Source organism: Pelodiscus sinensis, chromosome 8 (genome assembly GCF_049634645.1).
Source record: "Pelodiscus sinensis isolate JC-2024 chromosome 8, ASM4963464v1, whole genome shotgun sequence".
Taxonomy (NCBI): Eukaryota; Metazoa; Chordata; order Testudines; family Trionychidae; genus Pelodiscus; species Pelodiscus sinensis.
Window position 1 is genome coordinate 52,000,035 of NC_134718.1, and position 25,373 is coordinate 52,025,407.

Below are 25,373 nucleotides of genomic sequence, written 5' to 3' on the forward strand. Positions count from 1 at the left end.
TAGGATAGCAATTAGACAGGAAAGGTACTAACACAAGAATCTACAGACAAAAAGCTGTTGGCACCTTCACTGAATGTTTGGCTGATAATGTCCCAGCCATCCGTTATCTCGATTGAGGAGGTTATCAGTGTGAGAATTGAAATTCCAACATCTTTCTGTGGGTATGTCTACACTAGCCCCCTAGATTGATCTAGGGAGGCTAATGAGGGCAATCATCTAGAGACCAGACCCTACCTTATTTTCTAATGTCTTAGCATTATACACAATCTATAACCCATCTTGGAATATGATCCCTCACTCTCAGAGGCCTTGCGGGAAAAGCCTATTATCACTTTCAGACAACCCTCCCAACCTGAAACAATTTCTTTCCGGTCACCACGTTACACAACCACATCATAAACATCCAGGAACCCAGCCTTGCAATCAGCTGTTGTGCCAACTCTGCCCACATATCTATACAAGCGAATTCATCAGTGGAGCCAACAACATAAGCTACCATATCAAAGGCTCATTTAACTGCACATCCAGTGATTTGATCTATGCCATCAAATGCCAGTAATGCCCCACTGCTATATATATTGGACAAAATGGACAGTCCCTATGGGAAAGAATCAATGGGAATAAATCAGATATACATAAAGGGAACATACAGAAACCTGTTGGAGAATACTTCAGTCTACCTAATCACTCTTTAAAAGATCTCCAGGTGGCTGTCTTGTCACAAACCAATTCTACAAGCCAAATATACAGAGTACGTCTACACTAGCCCCCCCAGATTGATCTAGGGAGGCTAATGAGGGTGACCGGAATTGCAAATAAAGCCCGGGATTTAAATATCCCGTGCTTGATTTGCATGTTCCTGGCCGGTCGCCATTTTAGAAATTGACTAGCCCGAAGTAATTGCCCACATCTACATGCGGCAGTGAAATGGGATTCCGGAATAAAGCCCTAAATCGAATTAGGTGGTATTCCTCATGGAATGAGGCAACCAGTCAACAGGGGAAGCCTTTGTCGACCGCTCCCTTATGCCTCGTGAAACAAGGTTTACAGGAGCGGTCGACAAAGGCTTCCCCTGTTGACTCATCCGCGTCTTGACTGCCATGCTGTGCCAACAATCAGCTGAGCCAGCACAGCATGGTGGCCATTTTTATTTTAATGAAGCTGTGGATATTTAAATCCCCACTTCATTGACTATGTCAGGTAGCCTATTTTACATGCCTCTGCCGACAGAGGCATGTAGTCTAGACATACCCTTAGAGTCCTGTATTGTTTTCTTGCTCACTGAATCTTTCATCAGAGATCAAGGTCTGAGACACAAGGGCTGAATATCAATTACATTTGTATCTCTTTGCATTGTATTGTTCAAGGCAGGGGTGGCCAACCTGTGGCTCCAGAGCCACATGTGGCTCTTCAGAAGTAAATATGCGGCTCCTCGCATAGCCAAATCCAGGACTGGAGCTACAGGTGCCAACTTTCCACTAGGCCGGAGGGTGCTCACTGTTTAACTCCCAAGCTCTGTTCCCCTCTCCCCTTTCCCCCCTAGGATCTTGCTACTTCCTACCCTCTCCACTGAGTCTGTGACACCCTTGCTTCCCCTCTCTAGTGTGTCTCACTGAGAAAGAGCTGATCACAATGGGCAGGAGGAAAAGGAGAAGGAGGCACTGACTAATGGGGCTGCCAGTGGGTGGAATGTGCTGAGAGTGGTGGTGGGGAGATAATCAGGGCTGGTGACATAAAACTGTGGCTCTTTGGCAATGTAAATTCTATTTCCTTCTCAGGTTTAGGTTGGCCACTCCTGGTTCAAGGCATACTGGAGGTTCACTCTTTCCTCCTAAGAAACATGGTTCCATGTGATATAAAAACTCCACTTATGTTTCTGTGATACATTCGTTTTCCTGAGGACTGGATACAGAACGATTTGGTAGAAATGTGTCGCTGGTGGCATTTTAGTTTTCTGCTACAGATGTAACTATCTGTCTCTGGTTAATGCCTATTTCAACAAGGCATTAAAAGTCTCCTGAGATGGGCTGAGTACCCTAAACTGCCATTCATGTTATTGTGAATTAAAAGTGTAGCACTTTGCAGGCTTTTAACCTACTGTCCAATGTTCACATTAACCTGCATAACCAAGAGTCCTGCTTTTTCTTTTCTAACAGTTCATATTACCAGCTTTGAATTTGAAAAGTTAGAATTTTATTTTCCAATTGGATGAGTTAATCACTCATGATAGTACAAATCCTTCATGGGTACAGCCTCATTTCACATTATCCATTGTCTTTTTCACAGGGACTAATATAGGAGGACACCAAAAATCTGGATCTAATTTTAAAAAATCTGTCAACATTACTTAGACAAGCAGATATGATGTGTGATCATCACTCGCAGGCATGTATAGTCATACAAAGAAATATGTAAGAATGCTTTTGTAAATAAGGATACTTCAAAATTCATAATGACCGCTGTGAATTGCCAGTTACCAATATTCTTTTTTTCACACCTTGAGCATTGTTCTTTCCAACACTCATTTTCATCTTGTGATTCCTTTAGGTCTTCATATTCTATATATATCTGTTTATAAACTCAGACGTGTTTACAGGCCATGCTTTGTTTCATTTCTGCACAGAATGGGAAATACTTGAGTTTTTCACTCTCTTAAATTTATCTAGTAAATAAGTTATAGTACTGGAAAAAGGGAAATGCTTCTTTTAATGTAGTGACAGATGACAGAACAAAGAACAATGGTCTCAAGTTACAGTGGGGATGGTCTAGGTTGGATATTAGGAAAATCTATTTTACTAAGAGGGAAGGGAAGCACTGGAATGGGTTACCTAGGGAGGTAGTAGAATTTCCATCCCTAGAGGTTTTTAAGTCCTGGCTTGACAAATCCCTGGCTGGGATGATTTAGTTGAGGTTGGTCCTGCTTTGCGCAGGGAGTTGGACTTGATGATCTCCTGAGGTCTCTTCTAACCCTATGATTCTATTAACATAAAGAACCAATCTGCAATTCTGCCTTACATTGAAATCAAGTCATTTAAGTAAGAGATACCTTCTTGCTCCACCCACAAATGAACCAGGCTTAATTTTCTTTCCCAGGAGCCTCACTGCCAATCCTAAAACTCCCCCTCTTTCAATTTGCTAACTATTCTCTTTCCCAGCAGAGTCCTAATTGCTATCATCCAGCCAAGATACTCTTGCCGCTTATTGCCACACCTTTGAAGATCCATTTGCTACTTCTACTCTTTAAGGGAAAGGGCTATGACTAACAGAGTCAGGAGGAGAGGTCAGTGAAAATGAAGACTGAGTAGAAGCCTTAAGAAAATGGTCATTAGAAACTCTGGTGATAAAACTTTCAATGGAATGGAGAGTGTACAAAAAAAACCTAAAGGGGATCTATGACAGAGTCAGAGAAACCTGACACAACAAATGTGAACAGTGTATCCAGTAAGGCTAGAGATGAAAGGAAGATGAGAAACGGTGGGAGGGAAACAGCAAATTGAATCAATGGTTGATTTTTTGTGTGTGGAAAGAGACCAGAGCATGCTTTCATTTTGAGGGAGAATTGCCTGGACAGTGTGACTAAATCCCTGACCCTGATACTAAGGATTTTGTAAAAACGAATCTGACCATTTTGAGATATGACATTTCATTTTTATTTAGTTGCTTTTTTACTATCCTAAATTCATCCATAGCATATTGGGGCTCTCACAAGCCTAGAAAAATCAGACAGAGAGCCATGGAAAATGGGAAAGAGTCATGCTATCTTAATTTCCCTGGCATTGATATGAAAAAAGCCTAACTGAAGCAACTTTGGTTGAGTAGAAAAGGCTGATTTGCAACCCAAAAGAGACATTACATTAGTGATGAGAACAAGAGTTTTCATTTAAACTAGAGGTTTCATTTAAACCATAATAAAAGCTATTTTTTGGAGGGGGAGAATCAGCAATGCATTTTGTTCTGCGTCACCTCATATTCAGAGGTGTCAAATCTGTAACAATCAAATCTAGTCTAAGAGTGAGCAGGAAACTTGGAGGCAATAATCCCTCACTGTAGAGCTCTGATGAGACTGCACCTGAATGATGGCATTCAGTCCTGAGCACTGTTGGAACAGAAATATATGGATAAACTGGAAAAAAATCTATGGAATAGTTTCCTAAACAAACCAGTGGGTGCTGCAGACAAACTAGACCTTGCAAACACTAGAAAAAGGTATTGTACAGAAGAGAATCTTTTTCTGGCAAAGGTTGGCCAGAGTGTCCAAGAATGCCTTTCCCATCACTGATTCCTTTGATTATGTATGGGAAAGTAAAACACCATCATACAGTCGCAGTGGTGAAAGAGTATAGCATCTGTTATGCACCACCAATGTGCTGGATTCTGTACAAAGCGAAGAGGACAAATGAGTCCCCCAGAACTTGTATTCCAAATCATGGATGCAATACTCTAGATGAGGAAATAGAGGTCAAATCTCAAAATGATATAGATTCCCCATTAAAATGTCTCTTTTCTGGAGGAGTATCATTGAAGGGGGCTGTGGAAGAACGATACAGTGTGATTTGACTGAAGAGTGAGTCATGTTTTATAGGCAAGGAGGAATGATGTCAAACATTTCTGCAGATTTGGATACTCTTCATTTTTTTCCTCTTTTTGTTTTTGTTTAAATGTGATTCTGCCTCATTGATGCTGTCTCTGGCTGACAAACTACAAGGAAATCCAACAGAGATCATGTGGGAAAAGCAATGACAAGAGGGTTATTTGTAAGAATGAAGCACTTCTTTTATGTGTCCATGAGAAGAATATTTATTAGTGATTTGTTATTTCTATGTGTAAAATAATCCAACAATGCTTATCTTTTTTATTTATAAACCCTTTATTTATAAACAAAGGGTTGGTACACCATTCACTACTTCTCCTCATCAGGCTTCCAAATAATATTATTAATACTTTTTGTATGCTTAACACATTATGGACACCATGGGAATACAAATAACAATAAAAAAACACAATTGTAGTTCTTTTGATCACTGGAACATGATGTGGGGAGACATACTACTGACAAGATACCTGACTGACTGTAGGGGTACTTTGAGTCTGACAGGAAATAAATAATACCACACAGAAATTGTTTTTATTTTCTGCTGCTAACACCAGACCCAACTGCCACTACCAAAGAGGTATCCTGGAATGACCTCAGTGAGAACAGAATTGCCTGTCATGTGAGACAGCAGGTGAAGTAGTTTAGCTGTAGGGATAATGTAGGAAGCCTTTTAATACTTACAAAAACAGTCACAAAGAGACAGACACACACAACCAGGTGGGAATGGAGACAAAGGGGGCAGATAAGTAAAGAGAAGGGAGTGTAGGTAGAATTGTTATAGCCTCTCCCATTTCATCTTGTGAGCACTACTCCATTTAATCTACATTTAATTCATCTTTGCAAGTGAAGAGTCTGATAGGCATTCATCACTATGCATAACACCATCTGGTGGACTAAATTCCAAATGTTTTTGAGAATAAGTTAACTTGCAGCATGCTGCAATGCATGCTAATGTATAAGCATTAACAAGACACTTTTCAATGCCCTATATGTTCTCTTGTATCTATAACTGTACCTTGACTCCAAGTCTCTCAATGGAATTAAATTGGTTAGTAGTTTAAATTGTTTTAAAAAGTGCTTTACAGCAATGTTAAGGATTTGATCAGAATCTATAAGAGCAAGAAACTAAAGTCACAAATCTGGACTCAGAGGTATGCACTTGCCTGGAGCCCCTTGATGCATATTCGGGGCTAACCAGCTGCCTGTGCTACCCAGACAACACTGCTGTTTCAGGGCATTAGCCTGAGCAGAAAAAGTACACACATAGTGTGTAGATGCACAGAGTTCATCTACAATGATGTAGGAGTGTGTGATTCTTACCTTGTGTAGATGTATGCTGTGCATATAAAAACTGCTGTCTCAGAACATGATGTGTCCCCCATATGTATTGCAAATCATACTGAAGTACAATGTCACAATTTTAAAAAGGGTCAAGAGTCCAGATTTTCAGTTTGGCTTTCTATTCTAGTCTATGTTGTTTCTTACCTCACTCTCCTCATTGTAGTGGATGAGCACCTACTGTGGACTGTCATTGTTCTTATTAGCTTAAAGAAGTACTTCATTTTAGGATGACAGCATTAAGTCTGAGAGGAAGCAAGAAAGACACTTCCTACCATAAGTTTCCTGAGCTCACAGGCTCCCAAACTCAGAAGCTAATGCTTCACCTGTGTGAGCTAGAGGAGCTAAATCTTTTTGAGCAGTGCAAAAACAAAGCTTGATAGTGCCTCTTTAGATCGGGGTTCTTACAAAAAAATTCTGGGTGGACTCAACGTGAAAGGCATGAAGTGGAGCCTGAAGTCTCATAGCCAAGACCAGAGCTTGACACCTTGTCACCCTGTAGCCAGGGCCAGAGCCCAAAGCCTCCCCAGCCTATAGTTGGAGCTTAAAGTCTCACCGGTCCGAGGCCAGAGCCCAAGCCCCACCATCCCCAGGATGGTTGGTCAGGAACTCATTAGCTGCCTGTTAGAGATGTTAAAGTTAGATTAATTAACTAATCGAATAGTTAGTGAGATTTTCATCAAAAATTCAATTAGTCTATAAGGGCGCCTTCGCCTTTGAACCGTAGAGCTCTTGCAAAAGCAGAAGCAGCGCAGGGAGTGTGGGACCAGCCCCCTGTGCCACCTAAGCCTTTGAAATGTACAAGACCCCTGGTGGGGATCTTCTATGTTTCAAAAGGAAGCCCTGCCGGGAGCACGGGGCCAGTGAGGGAGTCCCTGATCTCACCGTTTACGCTGTGCCTTTTAAGCTGGCTCCCCCCAGCACCGGTTCCTGATCCCCCCTGTTGCTGCCTCTCAATGATAGAGGCAGCAAGCAGGGCGGAAGCGACTAATTGCATCACTAGTTGACTAGTCTCTTACATCCCTACTGCCTGCTCGTCTGGCTGTGTCTATGTGTCTCTATAGGCAACTCTGCAGTCAACCCCAGCAACCAACACCAATGCGGTACATCCAGGATCAACAGGGAGGGAAGAGACTGTTGCTACTCCCACCGCCAGCACCACCCACGAGGCTATCGTGCCTGCAAGAAAAGCCACTAATGGCTGCATGCAGTCAGAATGGACACATTTGAGAAACACAGCTTGAGATCACTGTTTCCTTGCCTTTTTGAGCAATCACTTATTTAACTGCATTGCAAAAGGTTACTGAAATTTTGAACAATCAAGACATAACACCCACACAGGATGGATTCTAATACTACCCCACAACTAACAGTCTTGAAAAGATGCAAAGTGCTGACAGACAAACAGTGATACAGTAGGGTCAGAAAAGGTAACTGTAAATATGTTTGTAAAGGCTACTACTTTCAAGATACATCTAGACTGCAAGCCTCTTTCAAAAGAGAGCATCTAGACTGCAACCACTTCTTTCGTAAAAGCAAGCCGCTTTTTCAAAAGAGAGCACCCAGGCAGTCTGGATGCTCTCTTTCGAAAAAGCCCTGTTTACGTTCAATAGCACTTTTTCGAAAGAGGACTTTCGAAAAAAGGTGTTATTCCTCGTAAAATGAAGTTTTCCACAGTCAAAAAAACTTCTTTCGATTTAATTTTGAAAGAACGTGGCAGCAGTCTAGACGCAAGTGAAGTTTTTTCTAAAAAAAGCCACTTTTTCGAAAAAACCCTGTAGTCTAGACACACCCTCAGCGGTCAAAACAGCTGTCACTAGCTTAATCAGTGCCAGGTTGTTGTGATTTATAGATAGCCCAAGGGTACGTCTAGACTACAGGGTTTTGTCGACAGAAGTTTTGTCGACAGATACTGTCGACAAAGCTTCTGTCGACAAAGAGCGTCTAGACTACATTCAGTTCTGTCGACAAAGCAAGCTGCTTTGTCGACAAAACCCTGTAGTCTAGACACAACCCTACATGCAATAACACCTTCTGTCAACAGAACTCTGTCGACAGAAGGCGTTATGCCTCGTAAAATGAGGTTTACCAGCATCGACAAAACTGCTGAGTTCTGTCGACATTATGTCGACAGAACTCAGCGGTAGTGTAGACGCAGGTATAGTTTTGTCGACAAAAGTCCACTTTTGTCGACAAAACTCTGTAGTCTTGACACACCCCAATAGAGGTAGTCTTCACACAGGGCTATGGTGCTAGCTTTTTACAGTTTGATGAGATGTTCTTGCCAGATATAAGGCACTGCATGAGAGAAAGTATAAAGGGGTTTGTAGCAAAAATGGACAAGTGGATGATCGAATCTAGTCCAGAAGCGTGAAGGTGGTGGTCTTTATATTGTGGACACATATCCTTTAGAACACATATCATTATCATTTGTACAAGAGCCTGGAGGGCCAGATCACACTTTACAATACAAACAATGAAGTTATATCATAAAGGAAAACAATGGTATTTTATCATGGTGCATATAAATGACTACAAATTCAGAGAAAATTAATGTCCAATTCCCTCAAGGCCCACATCCACCAACTTCAGTGGGAGCTGTGGAAGTATGTGAGGGCTCCTTATGAATATCTGACAATATTAAAAATGATAATACAAATATGTTCCTATAATTTTTATAAGCATAATTTTAAAATGCCTGTTCCAATATTTACCTGGCAAAATGGAGTTATCTACTTACTGGATTATTAAAATGATCTCACTACTATCCATCATTGCAGATTTGGAGCTATTAAATCTGCTGATGTAACACTGTAAATATCAACTTCTACAAATGTCAATGGTGACAGCAATTTAAATGCTATGTTTTTTAAAATGTAATATTCTATAATGATTTAGGGTAAAATAATAGAAGAGCTGATACAGGTCTTGATTAATCAAGATTAAAGAGCTGGTAATATAATTAACATCAGTCAATATGTGTTTCAACAACATGTCTTTTTATGCAAACTTGATACTTTTGATAAGATGTCAAGTTGGGTTGACAAAGGTAGCAGCGTTGATGAAATATACTTTGACTTCTGTAAGGCATCTAACTTAGTATTGCATGACATCTTGATTAATAAACTAGAATGATAGGAAATCAACATAGCACTCATTAAATGGATTTAAAACTAGTTAAATGATATGTCTCAAAATGTAATTATAAATGGAGAATTGTTAAGGGCCTGTGATTCTAGCAGGGTCTCACAGGAATCACTTCTTAGCCCTGAACTATTTAGCATTTTTATTAATAACTTGGCAAAATATGAAAATCATTACTGATAAGGTTTGACAAGAACACAAAGATTGAGAGAGTGGTAAATAGTGATGAGAACAGGTCACTGATACACAGTTATCTGGATCACTGAATAACACAGTTTCATACAGTCAAGTATAAGGTCATACATCTAGGAACAAAGAATTTAAGTCACACTTAAAATGGAGAACTCTATCCTGGGAAGCACTGACTCTGAAAAAGATTTGGGCTCAAGGTAGACAATTGGGTGAATGTGAGCTCCCAGTGAGATGCTGTAGTCAAAAGAGCTGTAGGAGGATGGTCCCTTCTCAAATTCCCTTCTGTGCACACCTGATGACAACCAGTCTCATCCATAAAAAGGACAATTTCAGTGTCCAATACAAAGTCCCCCCATTGGGCATAATTTATTCATATAAACCACTGGAGTAATTCCTCAAAAAACTTTTGTAGAAATCCATTCTCAAGTTGTCACAGTAATACAAATGATATACAGCCAGTCCCCGGGTTACGTACAAGATAGGGACTGTAGGTTTGTTCTTAAGTTGAATTTGTATGTAAGTCGGAACTGGTACATATTGTAGGGGAAACTCTAGCCAAACATTTCTCCAGAGCTCAGTTTTATTCTCCCACACCTCACTTCCCTCAGTCCTTTATTCTCAAGCTGAGGTGTCTGCTGAGAAAAGCCGCTCCGCGTCTCCCTGGTCTGCTAGGGGGAAGCAGCTAGTGCGGGGTTGCCTCACCCCGTTTGTAAGTAGGGATCTGATGTAAGTCGGATCCATGTAACCCGGGGACTGCCTGTAGTGGTTTTCCATTCTTCTCTTCAGGGACTGCATTTCCTTTTTTACCCTGACAGAGTTCACCAACACTGCCCCCTCTTCCAGGGCTGACTCTCCAGGTCTCCATCTGACAGTGAACAGTCTTATGACTCCTCTATCATAGGTCCCAAGTCAAGTCTTCCAAAAGAGAGCACCCCACTGTGTTCCATTACCCAGGTCTTCCTGCCTCTGAGTCCAACCCCTGCTCAAGCAATGTCTCTTCAGGACCAACCCCTTGTTCCTGGCTCTACTGCAGCCCTGATATTGCCCAGAGGGCTTCACTTTCTGCAGGGTCCCACACCCCAAGCCTCTTCTTGCCTGAGAGATCTACATCTGTAGGTCTACATCTTCTAACAATATGCAACACAGAGGTATGAATTCCTTTATCTCTCCTGCATTACCAGACTTACTGCCAAAAAACCTTTTGGCAATGAGAGTCGTAGAACCTGGATCAACTGACTCTGGTTCATGGGACTTGCACTATAGGGCAAGGTTGAAGTGTGACTGCTCTTGTGGATCTGGATTTAAGGCTCATAGTTAATTGCAGATCAGGCTTCACATATACATCGACATTTGCCAATGTACTACAACAACTTTCTTTCGAATAAAAAGCTAACCTTAGGGGAAACTAACCTTAGGGGCTTTTTGTTTGAGTTCACTGCTGTGCATTTTGTGAGGTTTTTGAGAGAGAAGGATGTTCTAGGATATTTCGTCACAGAGCAGAACTCAGATATGTAAAACTCTTCTTTTTAGGGCTCTTTCATTCAAGTGTCTTAAATGAGTCCCACCAAATAACAATACTTTCCTCTTATCTGAAATTCAGCAATGCCTAACGTAGAAGCTTTCTTTTCAAGCAGAGAGGCAGAAATATAGCCCACAGACAATACTGTGTGCAGAAACAGTAAGTAAAATGTTTCCACAGAAAAAAAATCTCCATTGTTAACAAATATAATATCCTCTGTTCAAAAATAATTATCACACGACATAACAGCTTTTTATGTCAATAAAAAGAATATGCTAAAGTATTCTTTTTAATTTAACACCTCTGACTTTTTTAATTACCTACTTCACACTCTTGCTTTTATAAGGAACAAATATCCACACATTCTTGTTCCTAACACATCGCTCTGTGAAAGAGAAAAATAGTGAAACTTGGTATTTTGATATATGATACATCTCATTGGATTGCTTTAAATAAAGAGCCTAATTCTGCAAGTCTTATTCTTGCAAGTTGCAAAATGGAACAAGTCACCTGAGGTTTTCCAGGATGGGGCACCAAAGTTGTAATCATTACATGATATGATAGATTTGTGGAGGGCAGGGTATTTTTACTCCAATCAATAATTTTGTTTTACAATGTCGCTTGGCACAGTTATAATGCCAGCTTTCTGTGTAACATACATATTTTCTGAAACAAAGTTTTATGCAAAACATTTTCTTATCAATATTTATTTGGAGCTAGATTTTGGTGTGTAGCTAGTCCTTAGAAGTGAGCCCTGCTAAGTTGCACAACCCTAGAAGATCTGTGGGACTGATTTTGCTTCAGGATGCAAAATACCTCCTGATGCAGGGAACACAAAGCTACCTCCTCTCTGCCCTATATCAGCAAGGTGAATCGGTGAGGACGGGACTGAGCAAAGTGCTTGGCTCCATCCAAGCCATTTGGAGAGATCTGCATTGTAAGAAGTGCATAGAGGGACAAGTCCCTGCTCCCTAGCAAGCATTGGGATTTTAATTACTCTTGGCTTTTGTGTGAGGTGGAGAACAGCCTCTATGAAAGAATGCTCATAATAAGAATTTTAAAAACAACAAATAGTCTTGCAGCACCTTAAAGACTAACAAAACATGTAGATGATATCATGGTATCATGAGCTTTCATGGGCACAACCCACTTCTTCAGATGACTGGAGTATTAGAAGGTGGGGGAAAAGGACAGTGGAAAAGAAGAGAAAAAAATAAGTGAATTAGATTGTTTAAATCACCTCTGTAGCCTAATACTTTACCTACATTTACATTTGTTATTGTTACTGCAAGGATCCTAGATCACGCTGCATCACAAAATTATTTTATCTGCAGAAATGTAAGAGTAAAGAGTCAGAACAGTTAAAATTAAATATAAACAAAGAAGGGGATATAATTACTTAGAGCAACAATCATCATTTAGAGAGTCCCAGTGTTTCCACAGTGAACTCCTTTCTACCCTTGTGATTTTTTTAAAGCCATCAGGTGAAACTTGTGTGACAGTGGTTAACCTGAAGGTTGGGACAGATTTGATTCCCACCCCAACAGAATTGTCAGCTGTCCCATTCAGATAACTTCCCAATGCCTTCACTCAGAAGTGAGTGATGGCCTGGGTCTGGCCTCTTACTTGTAAGATTAATGACAGTACCCAATAAGTTCATAGGACACAGAAAGTGGATTTCTCTCATCTAAAGGAAAACACAGACCTACAAGTGAGAGATGTGAGCTTGCTAAGAATAGTTGTTGTTGGATCCAAGTGATACCGAAGTCCAGGGCTTTGTCTTTGTTAAATGTTTTTTTTTTCCTATTGCTTGTCCGTAGTTATTTCTGTATATAATTTTGAACTGCCACATAAAACACTGTCAAAAAAGGTTAAGCTCATTACCATTCTATGCCTTCTGGCACAAACCCATAACAGTAAGGAAATTAACAGTTAAAAGTACCTCAAGATAAGAGATCTGCACACACTAGGGATATAAGCGACTAGTCGATTATCTGATAGCAAATACTTATCGGACAGTTGACTAGTGACTCAACTAGTCTCTTTGCCCCCTCCCCTGCAGGGGGACAGAGAGAGAGGCAGCAAGGGAAGGTAATAGGATCCAGTGCTGGGGGGAGCTAGCTTAAAAGCCAGTTCTCCCCAGCACCATCTCGATGAGGAGAACGGGTAGGGATGCAGCGGGGAAGTGACAGTGCTTCCGCCTTTGAAACGTATTTCAAAAGCAGAAGATTGTGGGGAGCCTGGGGCGAGCTGGGGACTCAAACAGCCCCCCGCTGGCCCCAAGCTCCATACGTTTGAAATGTACAAGAGCCCTCCCGGGGCTCTTGTAACATTTCAAAGGTGGAGGAGCCCTTATCAACTAATCTAATATTAGATGCAAATTACATTGATTATTCAATTAGTTGATTAATCTAAGTTTAACATCCTTACCACACAAAGAACTGCTCTAGTACTGCCAACCTCAAGCTTTCAAAAATCATGAGTTACCCCCGTCCCCCAACATCATGAGATTTTAAAAAGTAATCGATTTTGGGTACTTTTTTCTTTTACTTCTCATTTTTTATCTTTTAGGGAGGGCTCAGGTCACATTTTCAAGTTTTTCTCTACAATGACAAGGCCTAGAAACTTCCTTTTTAAAAATAAAAACAGAGAAATTCAAACAGAATCACATAACTCTAACAGCTGAGTTTTTTTAAAACACCAGATATTATGAGACTTCTGATAAGTTGGCATACTATAAAAATCAACTCTTTAGCTACTATTCAACACACATTAGTCACCTTCAGCTTATTTCACAACAAAGAATGTTAGCTACCACCATCATATTTGTGTTCCTTCCACCTACAAACACCAACTTTCTTAGCATTAATATTTTCTCATGTTCACTTGTGAAATATTTATAGTAGAGAGATAGGAGGGAGACACACATATGGGGCAACAAATACAGGATCTCAGAGCTGATCAAGAAATGGTCTGACTACATTTGCCTATCTGGAAGGAGGAAAGACTCATTGTTTCAGCAACTTGTGAGCGAAGTTTTGCAATGTTTTGCTAATTTATCATATGAGTGAAGAGCACAGGAACAGCCTCAGGGACTCCTAACACCTGCACAAAAGGCAACCTGCAAAGGGTGAAGAGTTCAAGTGAAGCCCCAGAGACTACTCTACAGTGTCCTTCACAATGCAATACACCCTGAGCTCAGGGCATTCAAGTTTCTGTTTAAACAAAGGGGATACGTCTAAACTACATGGCTCCGTCGACGGGAAATGAAGCCGCGATTTAAATAATTGCGGCTTCATTTAAATTTAAATGGCTGCCGCGCTGAGCCGACGAACAGCTGATCAGCTGTTTGTCGGCTCAGCGCGCTAGTCTGCATGCGCCCCTGCCGACATGAAAGCCCTTTATCGACCTCCCCGGTAAACCTCATCCTACAAGGTTTTCTGTTTGTTTTTAAGGGAATTAAACAGGCTAGATAGAGAGGTCACTGGGGATTATTTGAACGAATTGGGGGAAAATAAGATGCGAGTTCAGGGGTTTTTTTTTGGGGGGGGGGGGGGGAGAGAAGAACACGAGGCCAGTAGAAAGTGTTAATGAGCATGAAGGTTGTATAATTACACACCGAGAATCTGAAATTAGAGTGTTTAAAGTGGATCTAACCAATTTTGCACATAGTTACAATTAAGCCACTACATGACTAACTATTACCTTCCTTTTTCCATATAGCAAGATTGCTTTTTATGCAAGGTCCTGCTTGCCAAGCAATTAACACAAAAAGGCCCAATTCTATCTAGGTCTTCGGGCACTCCCGTTATTCACAACCCTAACTCTCCCTTTTCCCGACTTATGAACCTTCTCTTACTGTCTCAGGTCTTTTTTAAAAAACAAAACAAACAAACAAAAAAGACCCCAATAAAACCCCATGGAGTATCTGTACATTCCAAATTATTATTTTTTATTAGTGATAGACTAAATGGACTGAGATTTCAGTGGCAGATGATTTAAGAGCATGAAAACCTCCTTCATCTGAAAGAATTTATGAAATTCATATTCATTTGTAATTACCTAAAATGCTTTCTAAGAAAGGGCTAGAGCTCACTAAAACACTACATAGTGGAAACAAGGAACTCTTGGGTTTACTCCAACAAGGTCACAAGAAAGTGAACAAGTTTTAAAAGGGTATTCTGGAGAGACATAGATCTGATGTGAAAAAAGTGTAAAAGAAAGACCTGTTAAAATACTCTGGAGAAGAGTTCTGTGTATAGTAGTATAGGCATCATTTATTTTTCTGATTAAATTTATGAAATTGGCTTTGTACTCGTTACATATATACATCTTTCATTATTACCGCCTACTCTGACATTGAGTGTAGTATAAACAGACAAGCACGCATACTGCTAATTTGGGAATCCTTCAAAACTTAAGACAGTAATCTCTGAAAGCACAGCCTGCCAATTCTGGTGAAGACTGTATTATTAGTCAGTTTCATTTGCTAGCAGCATAGTAGGGAGCTCTCTGTTCTTAAGTGTAATACAGTTGCTTCATCCATTTCAGCAGATGCTGGAAGAGTGTGAAAGCCCTTCAGGGCAGTCTTAGGGAATGTGGTAGTCCAGGCAGATCAACTGGTCTGGCACAAAACTCAGATATAAAGAGCCAAGCAAAGTTAAATGAAGCAATAAGGCATAACAAGGTATATGTCACAGCAGGATATGACCACACCTTGGGTGCATTATGGAACATGACTGCCATGAAGCTTCCAGAGATATGACAGCATCACATGGCTGACATGTGCCCTGAAGGGCCTTAATGAAATGAAAATGAAATCTACACATGTTGTTCGTCTCAAACACGCATACTGTTAAAATATGCATTCGCATTTTATAGTTTGGGCCTGTCTCTATTTTGTATACAGCTAGGAAACTTAAAATTTTAACAAGAAATGGTAGACCCTGACAGGCTACATCTAGACTGCACTGTTAAATCGGAAAATTGCGTATCTTTTTCCAATTTACTTTCAAAAGAGGCTCTACACAGCACCATACTGCAAAAGAAAGTGCTCTTTCGAGCCATCTCTTATTCCTCGTAGAACAAGGTTTAAAGGGATGGTGAAAGAGCACGTCTGCTTATTCAACATTTTTTCTGAAAAAGCGGACATGTTCCTTGGATGCGGAGTTGCTTTTGCAATGCAGTCTAGGCGTAGCAACATGTGTGTGTGAATAAAACTGAAATCACATGTACCTAACTCAGCAGGTGGATTACTCACAGCTAATAGTCAAATCACAGGAAGTGAGACTTGAGCCTCAGGATCCTCTGGTATTCTGTTATGCAACATCTAAAATAATATTAGGACTGTATAATCTACTTCTGAATCTAGAAAAAAAGGGAGCTCTGAGTATTAGAAAACTTAAAAGTTGGAAGTAAATCTTCCACTGAAACATCCATTTTTACTTAAATGCCATATGTTAAGTGTTCCTATCACCTATAATGATATTAATTATATCTAGTGTGATTCATAGAGGAAGAAAAATAAGGAAGAAAATATTTCAATCCTCCTACTCAATCTAGAATATTTGAGGTCCTTTTTCGATTGGGCCATTCATCAACCAAAAAAAAAAAAAAACCCATAAAGTAAACTACTAACAAATGTGTTGCTTAGTCTTTGTACTACTTCTGGTGCAACTAGTCACATAATATTTTAATATCAGTGTTTAGCTACTGGGAAAACCCTCCAAAATATCCAATAAAAAACTAATTTATATTAAATTTTTCACGGATCATTCAGATGTCACCTACTTAGTTTTACCCCTGTAACAAAAAAGCACATAGAAAACTTACTAGATACTCAAATAACATTATTTGAAAGATACATACCTGAATTTTCTTTCTAAAATTAGTTATGTTCTCAACTGAATGCAGGGAGGGTGGAACAATTTTTATAGTGAGGATTCTGCTGATAGAAACTATGTATTTAGTGTTTTACATTACTATTTTAAGTGAAGGGGTGCAGCAGCACTCCATACACCCTTAGTTTTAGTACCACTGTATATATGGAAGTTTGAAAAAATACAGGGAGAAATATACAAAATACTGTATTTAGTTTTATTCCACTTGGGATCCTGTTAAAAGAATCAGGATCATAAGACTCTTTGGATGATGACTCAGAAAGTCATCTTGCAGCAGAATACAGAGTAAAAATAACAGACTTCTACAATAATGACACCTAATCTTACCTTTGCTGAATATTTCCGTATTGAGTAAAGTTGGTATGTATTTTTAAGTTGACTCGGCATAACCAGCATATCAAATTTTTCTCTTAAAAATAATTCCTGAACTACAAAAGAATGGAAGGAAAATATTTCTTTGACGATTTTTCTTGCTCTTCAATTTACAGCTGGCTCTTACTTTGTTCATTACCATTTTGGCAGAATGAGGCATTACAGAGCCAGTAAAATGTATTCAAGAAGGCAAACAGCAGCACAAACTGTTAGCACTGCAGCTCTCCCAGCAGTGAAATCACAAGAACTACCATATGAATTAAGAAAGGAAGGGGTTTCATGGGAAGTTCACTGGACTAAATAATACTATAATCTTATAAATCTCTTTACAATTGTCATGCTTCATAGGATGCATTTAGTATTAAAAATGTCTTGAAGAGATTAGATCTTCCATCACTCTTGGAGGAAGATAACAAGGATATTTACAGCTTCAACTCTCAGGCTGCCCTTGTTAGGTAATGCTTTGCAAGAAAGTAAAAGCAGCAGCTTATGTAGATTAAAAATACAATCTGATTTTATTTATTTATTTATTTATTTCATATTATTTACTTGCTTTAGAAAATGGGGAAAACTTTTTCAAAAGATAGCAGGTTGGATCCTTTCTATGGCTTTTCTCATAGGTGCTGGTATAAAGAGTACTAGGGACACTGTCAACCTTCTGACAAAGTGATTTCCATCATAGGTAGGGTTCACAGTTGGGTTCAGTGAGGGTGTGTCTAGACTACAGGTTTTTTTTTTAAAAAAAAAAGTGGCCTTTTTTTGAAAAAAAAATTCCCCTGCGTCTAGACTGCTGCCACTTTCTTTCAAAAGTAAATCAAAAGAACGTGGCAGTTTTTTCGACCATGGAAACCCTCGTTTTATGAGGAAGAACGCCTTTTTTTGAAAGTGTATGCAATGCAAACTGTGCTTTTTCGAAAGAGAAAATCCAGACTGCGTGGGTGCTCTCTTTCAAAAAAGCGGCTTGCTTTTTCGAAAGTACTGGTTGTAGTATAGATGATCTTTTTCGAAATCCTATGACATAGAATAGGTTGAAATAGCTAAAAGCTCATTCAGAAAGCATTAATTGCTAATGAATGGTGAAACTCTGCATATTTGCCTAATAATGATCTGATATTTTTGAGGCACACATTACATTTCTGAGATCTTGCTTTCTACATTAGGCAGGCATCAATGGGCCCAGATCTCCATGTGTCCCCAAGCTCCTGCCATTAACTCCACCCCCAAGCATCCAAAATATATTGTGGCACCAGCATTGTCAAATTTAATTTTTGTTGTACAACTGAAAATCGTACAAAATCAGTTACTTTTATGTTTATCCACTGGAAGCAATGAATCAAGAAACGAAATAAGATGGTCAGGATTAATCAGTAAAGCAACAGTACTCTTTAAAAAAAATCTAATCTGTACTGGCAAACTTAACTTAATTGATTCAAGGGATTGTTGTAAAATTTCAGTACTTCCTTAGTAAATCAGAGATCAAGGAAAGTGATACGATAGAAAACTGATCTATTACACGTAATGGTTTTCTATGGTTCCAAGAAAAACAAATATCCCTAAATATTCACATGCACTATCATTATCAATATGATGCCAATGTCAAGCACAAAACAGCTCTTCTCCAGAATGGCTCAGCTAAAATAACCCACAGAGCAACTGTTTCTCCTTTACTATGGAAATACATCCAACTGAAAAGAGCATTCTGTCAAAGAACTGTCCTGTGTACAGAGTAAGAAAAAAATAATTGTATTTTAAAACTGATATGTTCTATTTAATTTAAGTTCTAGTTAATAAGACAGGTACTATATTAAGTAAAAACATCCTGCAAGGCCTTTGTTGAAAAGGTCAAAGCACTATGCAACTACCTTCAAAGGACACCAGAACTCCCTTCTATTTGCAGAAAAGTAGCCCTGTGATACATTAATGTAGCTAATCAATATCCACTTCATGCTTTGTATTATAAGTGAAGATTAAGGTTCTATGTGCCTACGTCATTTTTGAAAAGTGGCTATCAACTCACTTACACACTTTTGAAAATTATATCATGATCTGTAAATAATTAGACTTTCCCTCTGTGTATATAGGAAAAAAATAGTATTCAGGAAAACATGGAATGGCTAACATCAATAAGTAATATCTCATTCTCACCTCAAAATGATCCCATTCTTCTCAGTAGGCAGTCCCTTAACAGGACAGCAAAAGAAAAGGGGTAAAAGAAGTATGCTGCAAGAAATATAACAGGCCACCATTACTGATGTCACTTCCTTCTAGCTGAAGGCCTCTTTACTGTCCAGACTCAAAACTAATCTAATACATTTGTTGCATATAATACATGTCTATATATTGCAATTTCTTGTTTAGACATGTGAAAGTGTTACTGCTTAACATCAACAAGTAGATTGTATCTTGTGAACGAACTGTACCCGTTATCCCAGCTGTGTCCTTGAATAGAACATTACCAAATTTATTTGGTAAAGTGGCTCTTAACAGTGAAGTTCCTCCTTTTTATAAAATAAATAAATTAGAAATTACTTGTTGCCTTTGAATTTCTGGCAGTTTCCTTTCAAAAAATGTCTGCATCCCCTGCATGATTTTCCACTATTCAGACTACTGATCCATCAATAACCAATTAATGACTCAGACATTAATTCTCTAATTCTACCTATTACAGGATAGGATAGCTCAGATCTAGATACCTTTCTGAAACAGACAAAGTAGATCTCCCAAAAGATGAGCAATAGAATGAGTGTTCTCTCTAAGATTTTCCACCTGTGAATGGAATGAGTTTTGTCTTGTGCACCAATACTGATGTCATGTGTGCTTATTTGGACATGTGACACTATGGCACCCACTGGTTACTAACACATTTTGTGTGTGTGTGTGTGTGTGTGTGTGTGTGTGTGTGTGTGTGTGTGTATTATGGAAGAAAAAATGTGTGTGACTTATGGAAGATAAAAATACTAAAACAGCCCTTTTCCAGTCACCAGAAATAAAAAGAGCTATGAAATCAGAACTTTCAGCTAAGCATCCTTATTATTACGGCTGACCTTAAGAGTCAATGTATTGTATCATGCCATCAGTTACAGATAAGGTCAAAATATATTACTCCCTCCACCACCACCACAGTTTGAACAACACCTGCAAAGTTTGAACAATAAACTGTTTTTCTTAAAGACCTGTGCTGCATTGAAAACTTGCATTGTTACCTCCTAGAGCCTAATACTCTAACTCTTGTGAGGGGCTTAATTTCCTGCAAGTGATTGAATTTTCATACCATTGTATTTCTTGCAAATAAAAATTCCAGTTTCAAGTTTTTCAATTATTGCTCCTAATGCCTGCTAGTCTCCGATTATGACAGTTACAAATCAAGCAGCCACCGTCCCCAGCCCCGGGGCTCCAGCCCTGGCGACTCAGCAGCCACTACCCCCCCAGCCACAGAGCCAGCTGGGTTGCGTCCCACCATCCATAGCTGGAACTGGGGCCAGTGAGACTGGGACAGCCTCACCTCACATGCTCCACTGGAGGAAAGCAGAGCTGCATGTGGCCTGTTCAGGTGCGGCTATCCCAGCTGGTCACCCCCCCCCCCCCACCTCACACCCTACTTCCCTGCTCTCTCAGCCACTTGAGCTGCCACCTCCACGACCTCTCAGACCTCCCACCTCCCCCCCCACAGAAAGGGCAGCTGCACAATGCTGATGCCAACGCCAACGCCACTCACCTTCTGTTCAAGCAGGAAGACGAGCGGTGAGCTTTACTGTGGGGCTCTGAAAATTAAGGGGGCAGACCTAAAATTTTAAGTGCATAGCTGCACAGGCACACAGCTTAGAGTGAACCCTGGTTAGAACTGAACTTTACACTGAAAGTCAATTTGATTCACTATATTTGAATTTGCAACTATTTTGTAATTTCAAAAGGTGGTTTTCATTCATTTATAGAAAACAGATGTGCTCAATAGATTGTGGAGCAAATGTCTACCAACAGAACACATGTTTAATATTTTAAAAGTCATTTTCATTTGGCTTTGAGTTGCCAACAGGTATAATTCTCTAAAGCAATTTAAGTGAGTATTGTATTATAAATTTTAAGATTGAGATCAGCTTGTTTTGTTCAGAATGAGACATTGTGTTGCGACGTTTCCAAAATGGTGACAGACACACAGTAGACACAGCTCTCGAATTACATTACCGTTTGACATATGCTGATATGACAACAGTGTAGTAACACACCCCCTTTAGTTCACGGACAGTTTCAAACAACCAAAATAAAGCAGTATGTACAAACTATGCCGGTTAAAACAAAATACCAGAAAACAAAATGAATTTCTGAAATATGTGCATTTGCTGATGGTACATTATTGTCACAATGTATTTTTCAAAGGTATTTCTTTATCCAGTTTGATTTCTTTTAGATAAGTGAGAGGGGAAGACGATAGGAGGAAAATAGGACAAAATGCAGAAGAGACCTTGACAATGACCTCAAAAGTAATTTATTTATTCAGTTTTGTAGAATGTTTATAAATGTTGATATTGTGTGTAAAATATAGAGGATATTTAATTACATTTCTCATACAAATTACATACCACTTAACAACAAAATGAAGTATTAGTTAGTTGAATGTTCCCAAAGATACTCCTCAAGCTCAAGAGTGCTCTCTTTTGTTTTTATAAGATTTTTTTTTAACAGAAACAAAAATTTCATGAAAGTGCTGGACTGTCAGCAATGGAAAAATGAACAACTCAATTTGTCTGCAGAACAGATATATATCTGGTAGTAGCAGGGTAAAATTCCACACATTGTCTTGCTGATGTGACCTCACCTATGGGGGCAATATTTAAGCATGAGAAGCTTCAGTCTCCCTGATCTACTTATGTCTTTTGTCTCAGTGACAAGACTGCCAAGATGATTCCAACTGTGGAGGAAATATTTTATGATGTGGACATCTGCCAATGAGAAGTAGGACTCATACCACCAAACTTATTTTACATAGGCAACTAAACATCTGTGACTATTGATGTGGACCAAATTATTGGTAGAGATTAATATATCTCAAGATCTGCTATCACAACTAAGTGCTACTGCTGCCAACAGAAAATTTGAGGATTAAATGAGTATGGAGATTGAACTGTCCTTTCATCTACAGACATGATCCCTCAAGGTCAGAGTTGTGACTTGTGTGTAGAATCATGTGGAGAAACTTGCATTAGAGAAGACTGTCTCATTTTGTGGAAAATATACTTCATTTTCTAGTGCTATCAATTGTGCACTAATCACAAGCACTGGGGAAGAAATCACTAACCTCTGACTTCTAGAGAGAAAAATTCATGTTAAAATCTGTCCAGATTGCCAGTGCCTTTGATGATAAAGGAAGAAAAGGAAATGTAATAGGCAGCACTTCTTTAAAACAAACAAAAGGAACCACTTTATATAATACACAGTCTACCTGATACTTATTGCCAGTGGATGTTGTGAAGCCAAAACTAAAACTGAGTTTAAAAAAAATTAGGTACATTCATGGAGAACAGGCTCATCAAAGCCAATTAGTAAAAAATGGTCAGTGATACAATCCCATGCACTATGGCTGTGTCTAGACTGGCAAGTTTTTCCGCCAAAGCAGATGCTTTGGCGGAAAAACTTGCCAGCAGTCTACACTGGCTGCTTAAATTTCCGCAAGAACACTGACTTCCTGCTGTCTGAAATCAGTGCTTCTTGCGGAAATACTACGCTGCTCCCATTCGGGCAAAAGTCCCTTTTGCGCAAAGCTTTTGCGCAAAAGGGCCAGTGTAGACAGCTCAGATTTGTTTTGCGCAAAAAAGCCCCGATCACGAAAATGGCGATCAGGGCTTTTTTGCGCAAAAGCACGTCTAGATTGGCACGGACGCTTTTCCGCAAAAAGTGCTTTTGCGGAAAAGCGTCCATGCCAAACTAGACGCTCTTTTCCGCAAATGCTTTTAACGGAAAACTTTTCTGTTAAAAGCATTTGCGGAAAATCATGCCAGTTTAGACATAGCCTAGGTGTTCTAAGGCTCTCACTGCCAGAGAGGATGATAGAGGATGGTTCACTAGATAATTGCCCTGTTTATTCACTTCCTCTGCAGCACCACACAATGGTGTTGCCAGAGAGTGATCGTTGGTCTGTCCCTCTATAGCCACTCTCATGTTCTTATTGCCTAGTCCTCAAACTCAATTTTAAGAGTTTGAAAGGTTGGCCCATACTACCAGATCACAACAGTATTATAACAAACAAATGAATGAAATAGTACATATTTTTAAAGTAGTGGTGTAGTACTGTGTATTCAGATTCAGTTTCTACTGAAGGCAGAAGCTGTTTCTGCCAGACAGATTTACTACTTGTTACCAGATGTTTTATGAATCTTTTCCATTAATAGGTTGAAAACAAGCTAAACAGAAGAAGAAATGTTCAAAATATAGTTTTCTGTTTTTGGAAGCCACAAGCTACTTTAGACGTGATGGAGTTCAAACCATTTCAGAATGTCAATATAAACAAGCTTGTGGTTACAACATTATTTTACAGGCTACCATCCTCAAATACTGTCTCTAAAAGTATGGAGGTGATAGCACAGAAGACGCTAACATTGTAACAATATAGCTAGCTTTTCTGTGTTGTCAGGAAGCAATGTCTAGTATAGGAAAATACATGTAAGCTTCACTTTGTGGATAGGGTTGCCAGATGGTTTCAACAAAAATACCAGACATACTTGACATTACATCACATTCTACACTACATCTTATTTAAAAAATACCAGACATTTATATTTTCTCATTTTGTTTCCTGAACAGAAAGCTCAAATACTGGACTGTTCGGTTCAAAAGTGGACACCTGGCAATCCTATTTGTGGATACCAGAAGATCAGGTAAGAATCAAAATACATCACTCATCTGCACACCTCTGCACAGATGTTTTCAAAGCTATTCTAGTTCAGACACTATTTTCATCACATATCTACATTAAGATGTTGCAGACGTTTATTCAATTTATTGTATCAGGTTACCTTCCATAATCCTGAGATCAAAATACTAGGCTTGAAAATTCTCCTAAATTTACTGTACCAGGAACTGTGTTTAAACCCCCATCTTCCTAAAAAAGTAACTTTTTTGCTAGTATATATTCAAATTGGTATCATTAAAACAAACAAAAAATTCTATCAAACAATAAAAAACTACAAACATTTACAAGGCATTTGGGCCAGCCATTTGAGAAATGTGGGGGTTAATTCCAGGACAAGTATTTCATTCTTAGCAGCGGCTGAATCCTGGGGAAGCATCACACTCATAATTGTCAAGTCTGGGGGAAACAAACATATCAAAATCTCTTAACAATAACTGCTGTTTGACTTGTAATTGGGGCCAACAGGCTGTAAACAGAACCCTTTCCAGAGCTGTCCAAATACTTCTGAAAATAATGGTGCTCAGAGTAAAACAGAAAAAAGTAGAGGGGGGAGAGAAATTTTGGATATAGGATAACATATGCTGCAAAAGTTCTCTCAGTGATCTCGGCATATTATAAATTTGCAGTAAAAAACTCAAAATAGCTGGAGTATATGAAAAAGGGCCCTATTTAAGACCTCAAAAAATCCAGTATGTTTTAAATCCACATTAACAACTAATTTTAAAAAGATCTTTATTCAAATGCAGTGTTTTTTGAGTTGTTGAAGAATAAATGTGCTTGATCATAGCCACTATACATAAAATTCATGAATGGTTGAATTCATTTTAATGAATAAACATAGTAAAATTCATTCTTGAAAGGAGTTCTCATATGCCAACATTCAAGTTACAATCGATTTTTTATGGCAAAAGTATAACCCCCTATTTATGGGTTAATAGTGTAAAAACTGACAACTTTATATACATGATTGCTAGCAGCAAGCACAAAATATTTTTCCAAGCAACATGGAGACAAGATGCTTTTTAAAAAAATCACATCAAACTGCACAAAAATGTGTAGAAGATGTATATTAAAATGGTAAATGCAAAATATTGCACTGAAACCTTTTAAATAATAATTAAATAATAAAACAGAGAAACAATGACAAAGCAAAAAACATTGTTTGAAAGATTTCTGGCCCGTCACTTCATTATCAAGTTGATGGGAACTGTTTTAAAATCACTGCCCTTTTAATCAGGATGTAGGAAAATGCATTATCTACATGTTAACAACATCAAAATAATCTCTTGGCAGATGCTGAACCCTGCACAGTAGCTATTTATTTCTGAAAAATGTGATGTAGAAACACATTTATTCAGATTGGAATAAAATTGGAAATTCAATTAACTAAATTAATAACAACAACAACAA

At 38.9% G+C, this 25,373-nt stretch overlaps 1 protein-coding gene across 2 annotated transcripts in view; it reads right to left on the reverse strand.

Moving 5' to 3' along the window:
• DOCK1 (dedicator of cytokinesis 1) overlaps positions 1-25,373 on the reverse strand; it is a 572,428-nt gene that overhangs the window by 189,017 nt on the left and 358,038 nt on the right. The window lies entirely within an intron of this gene.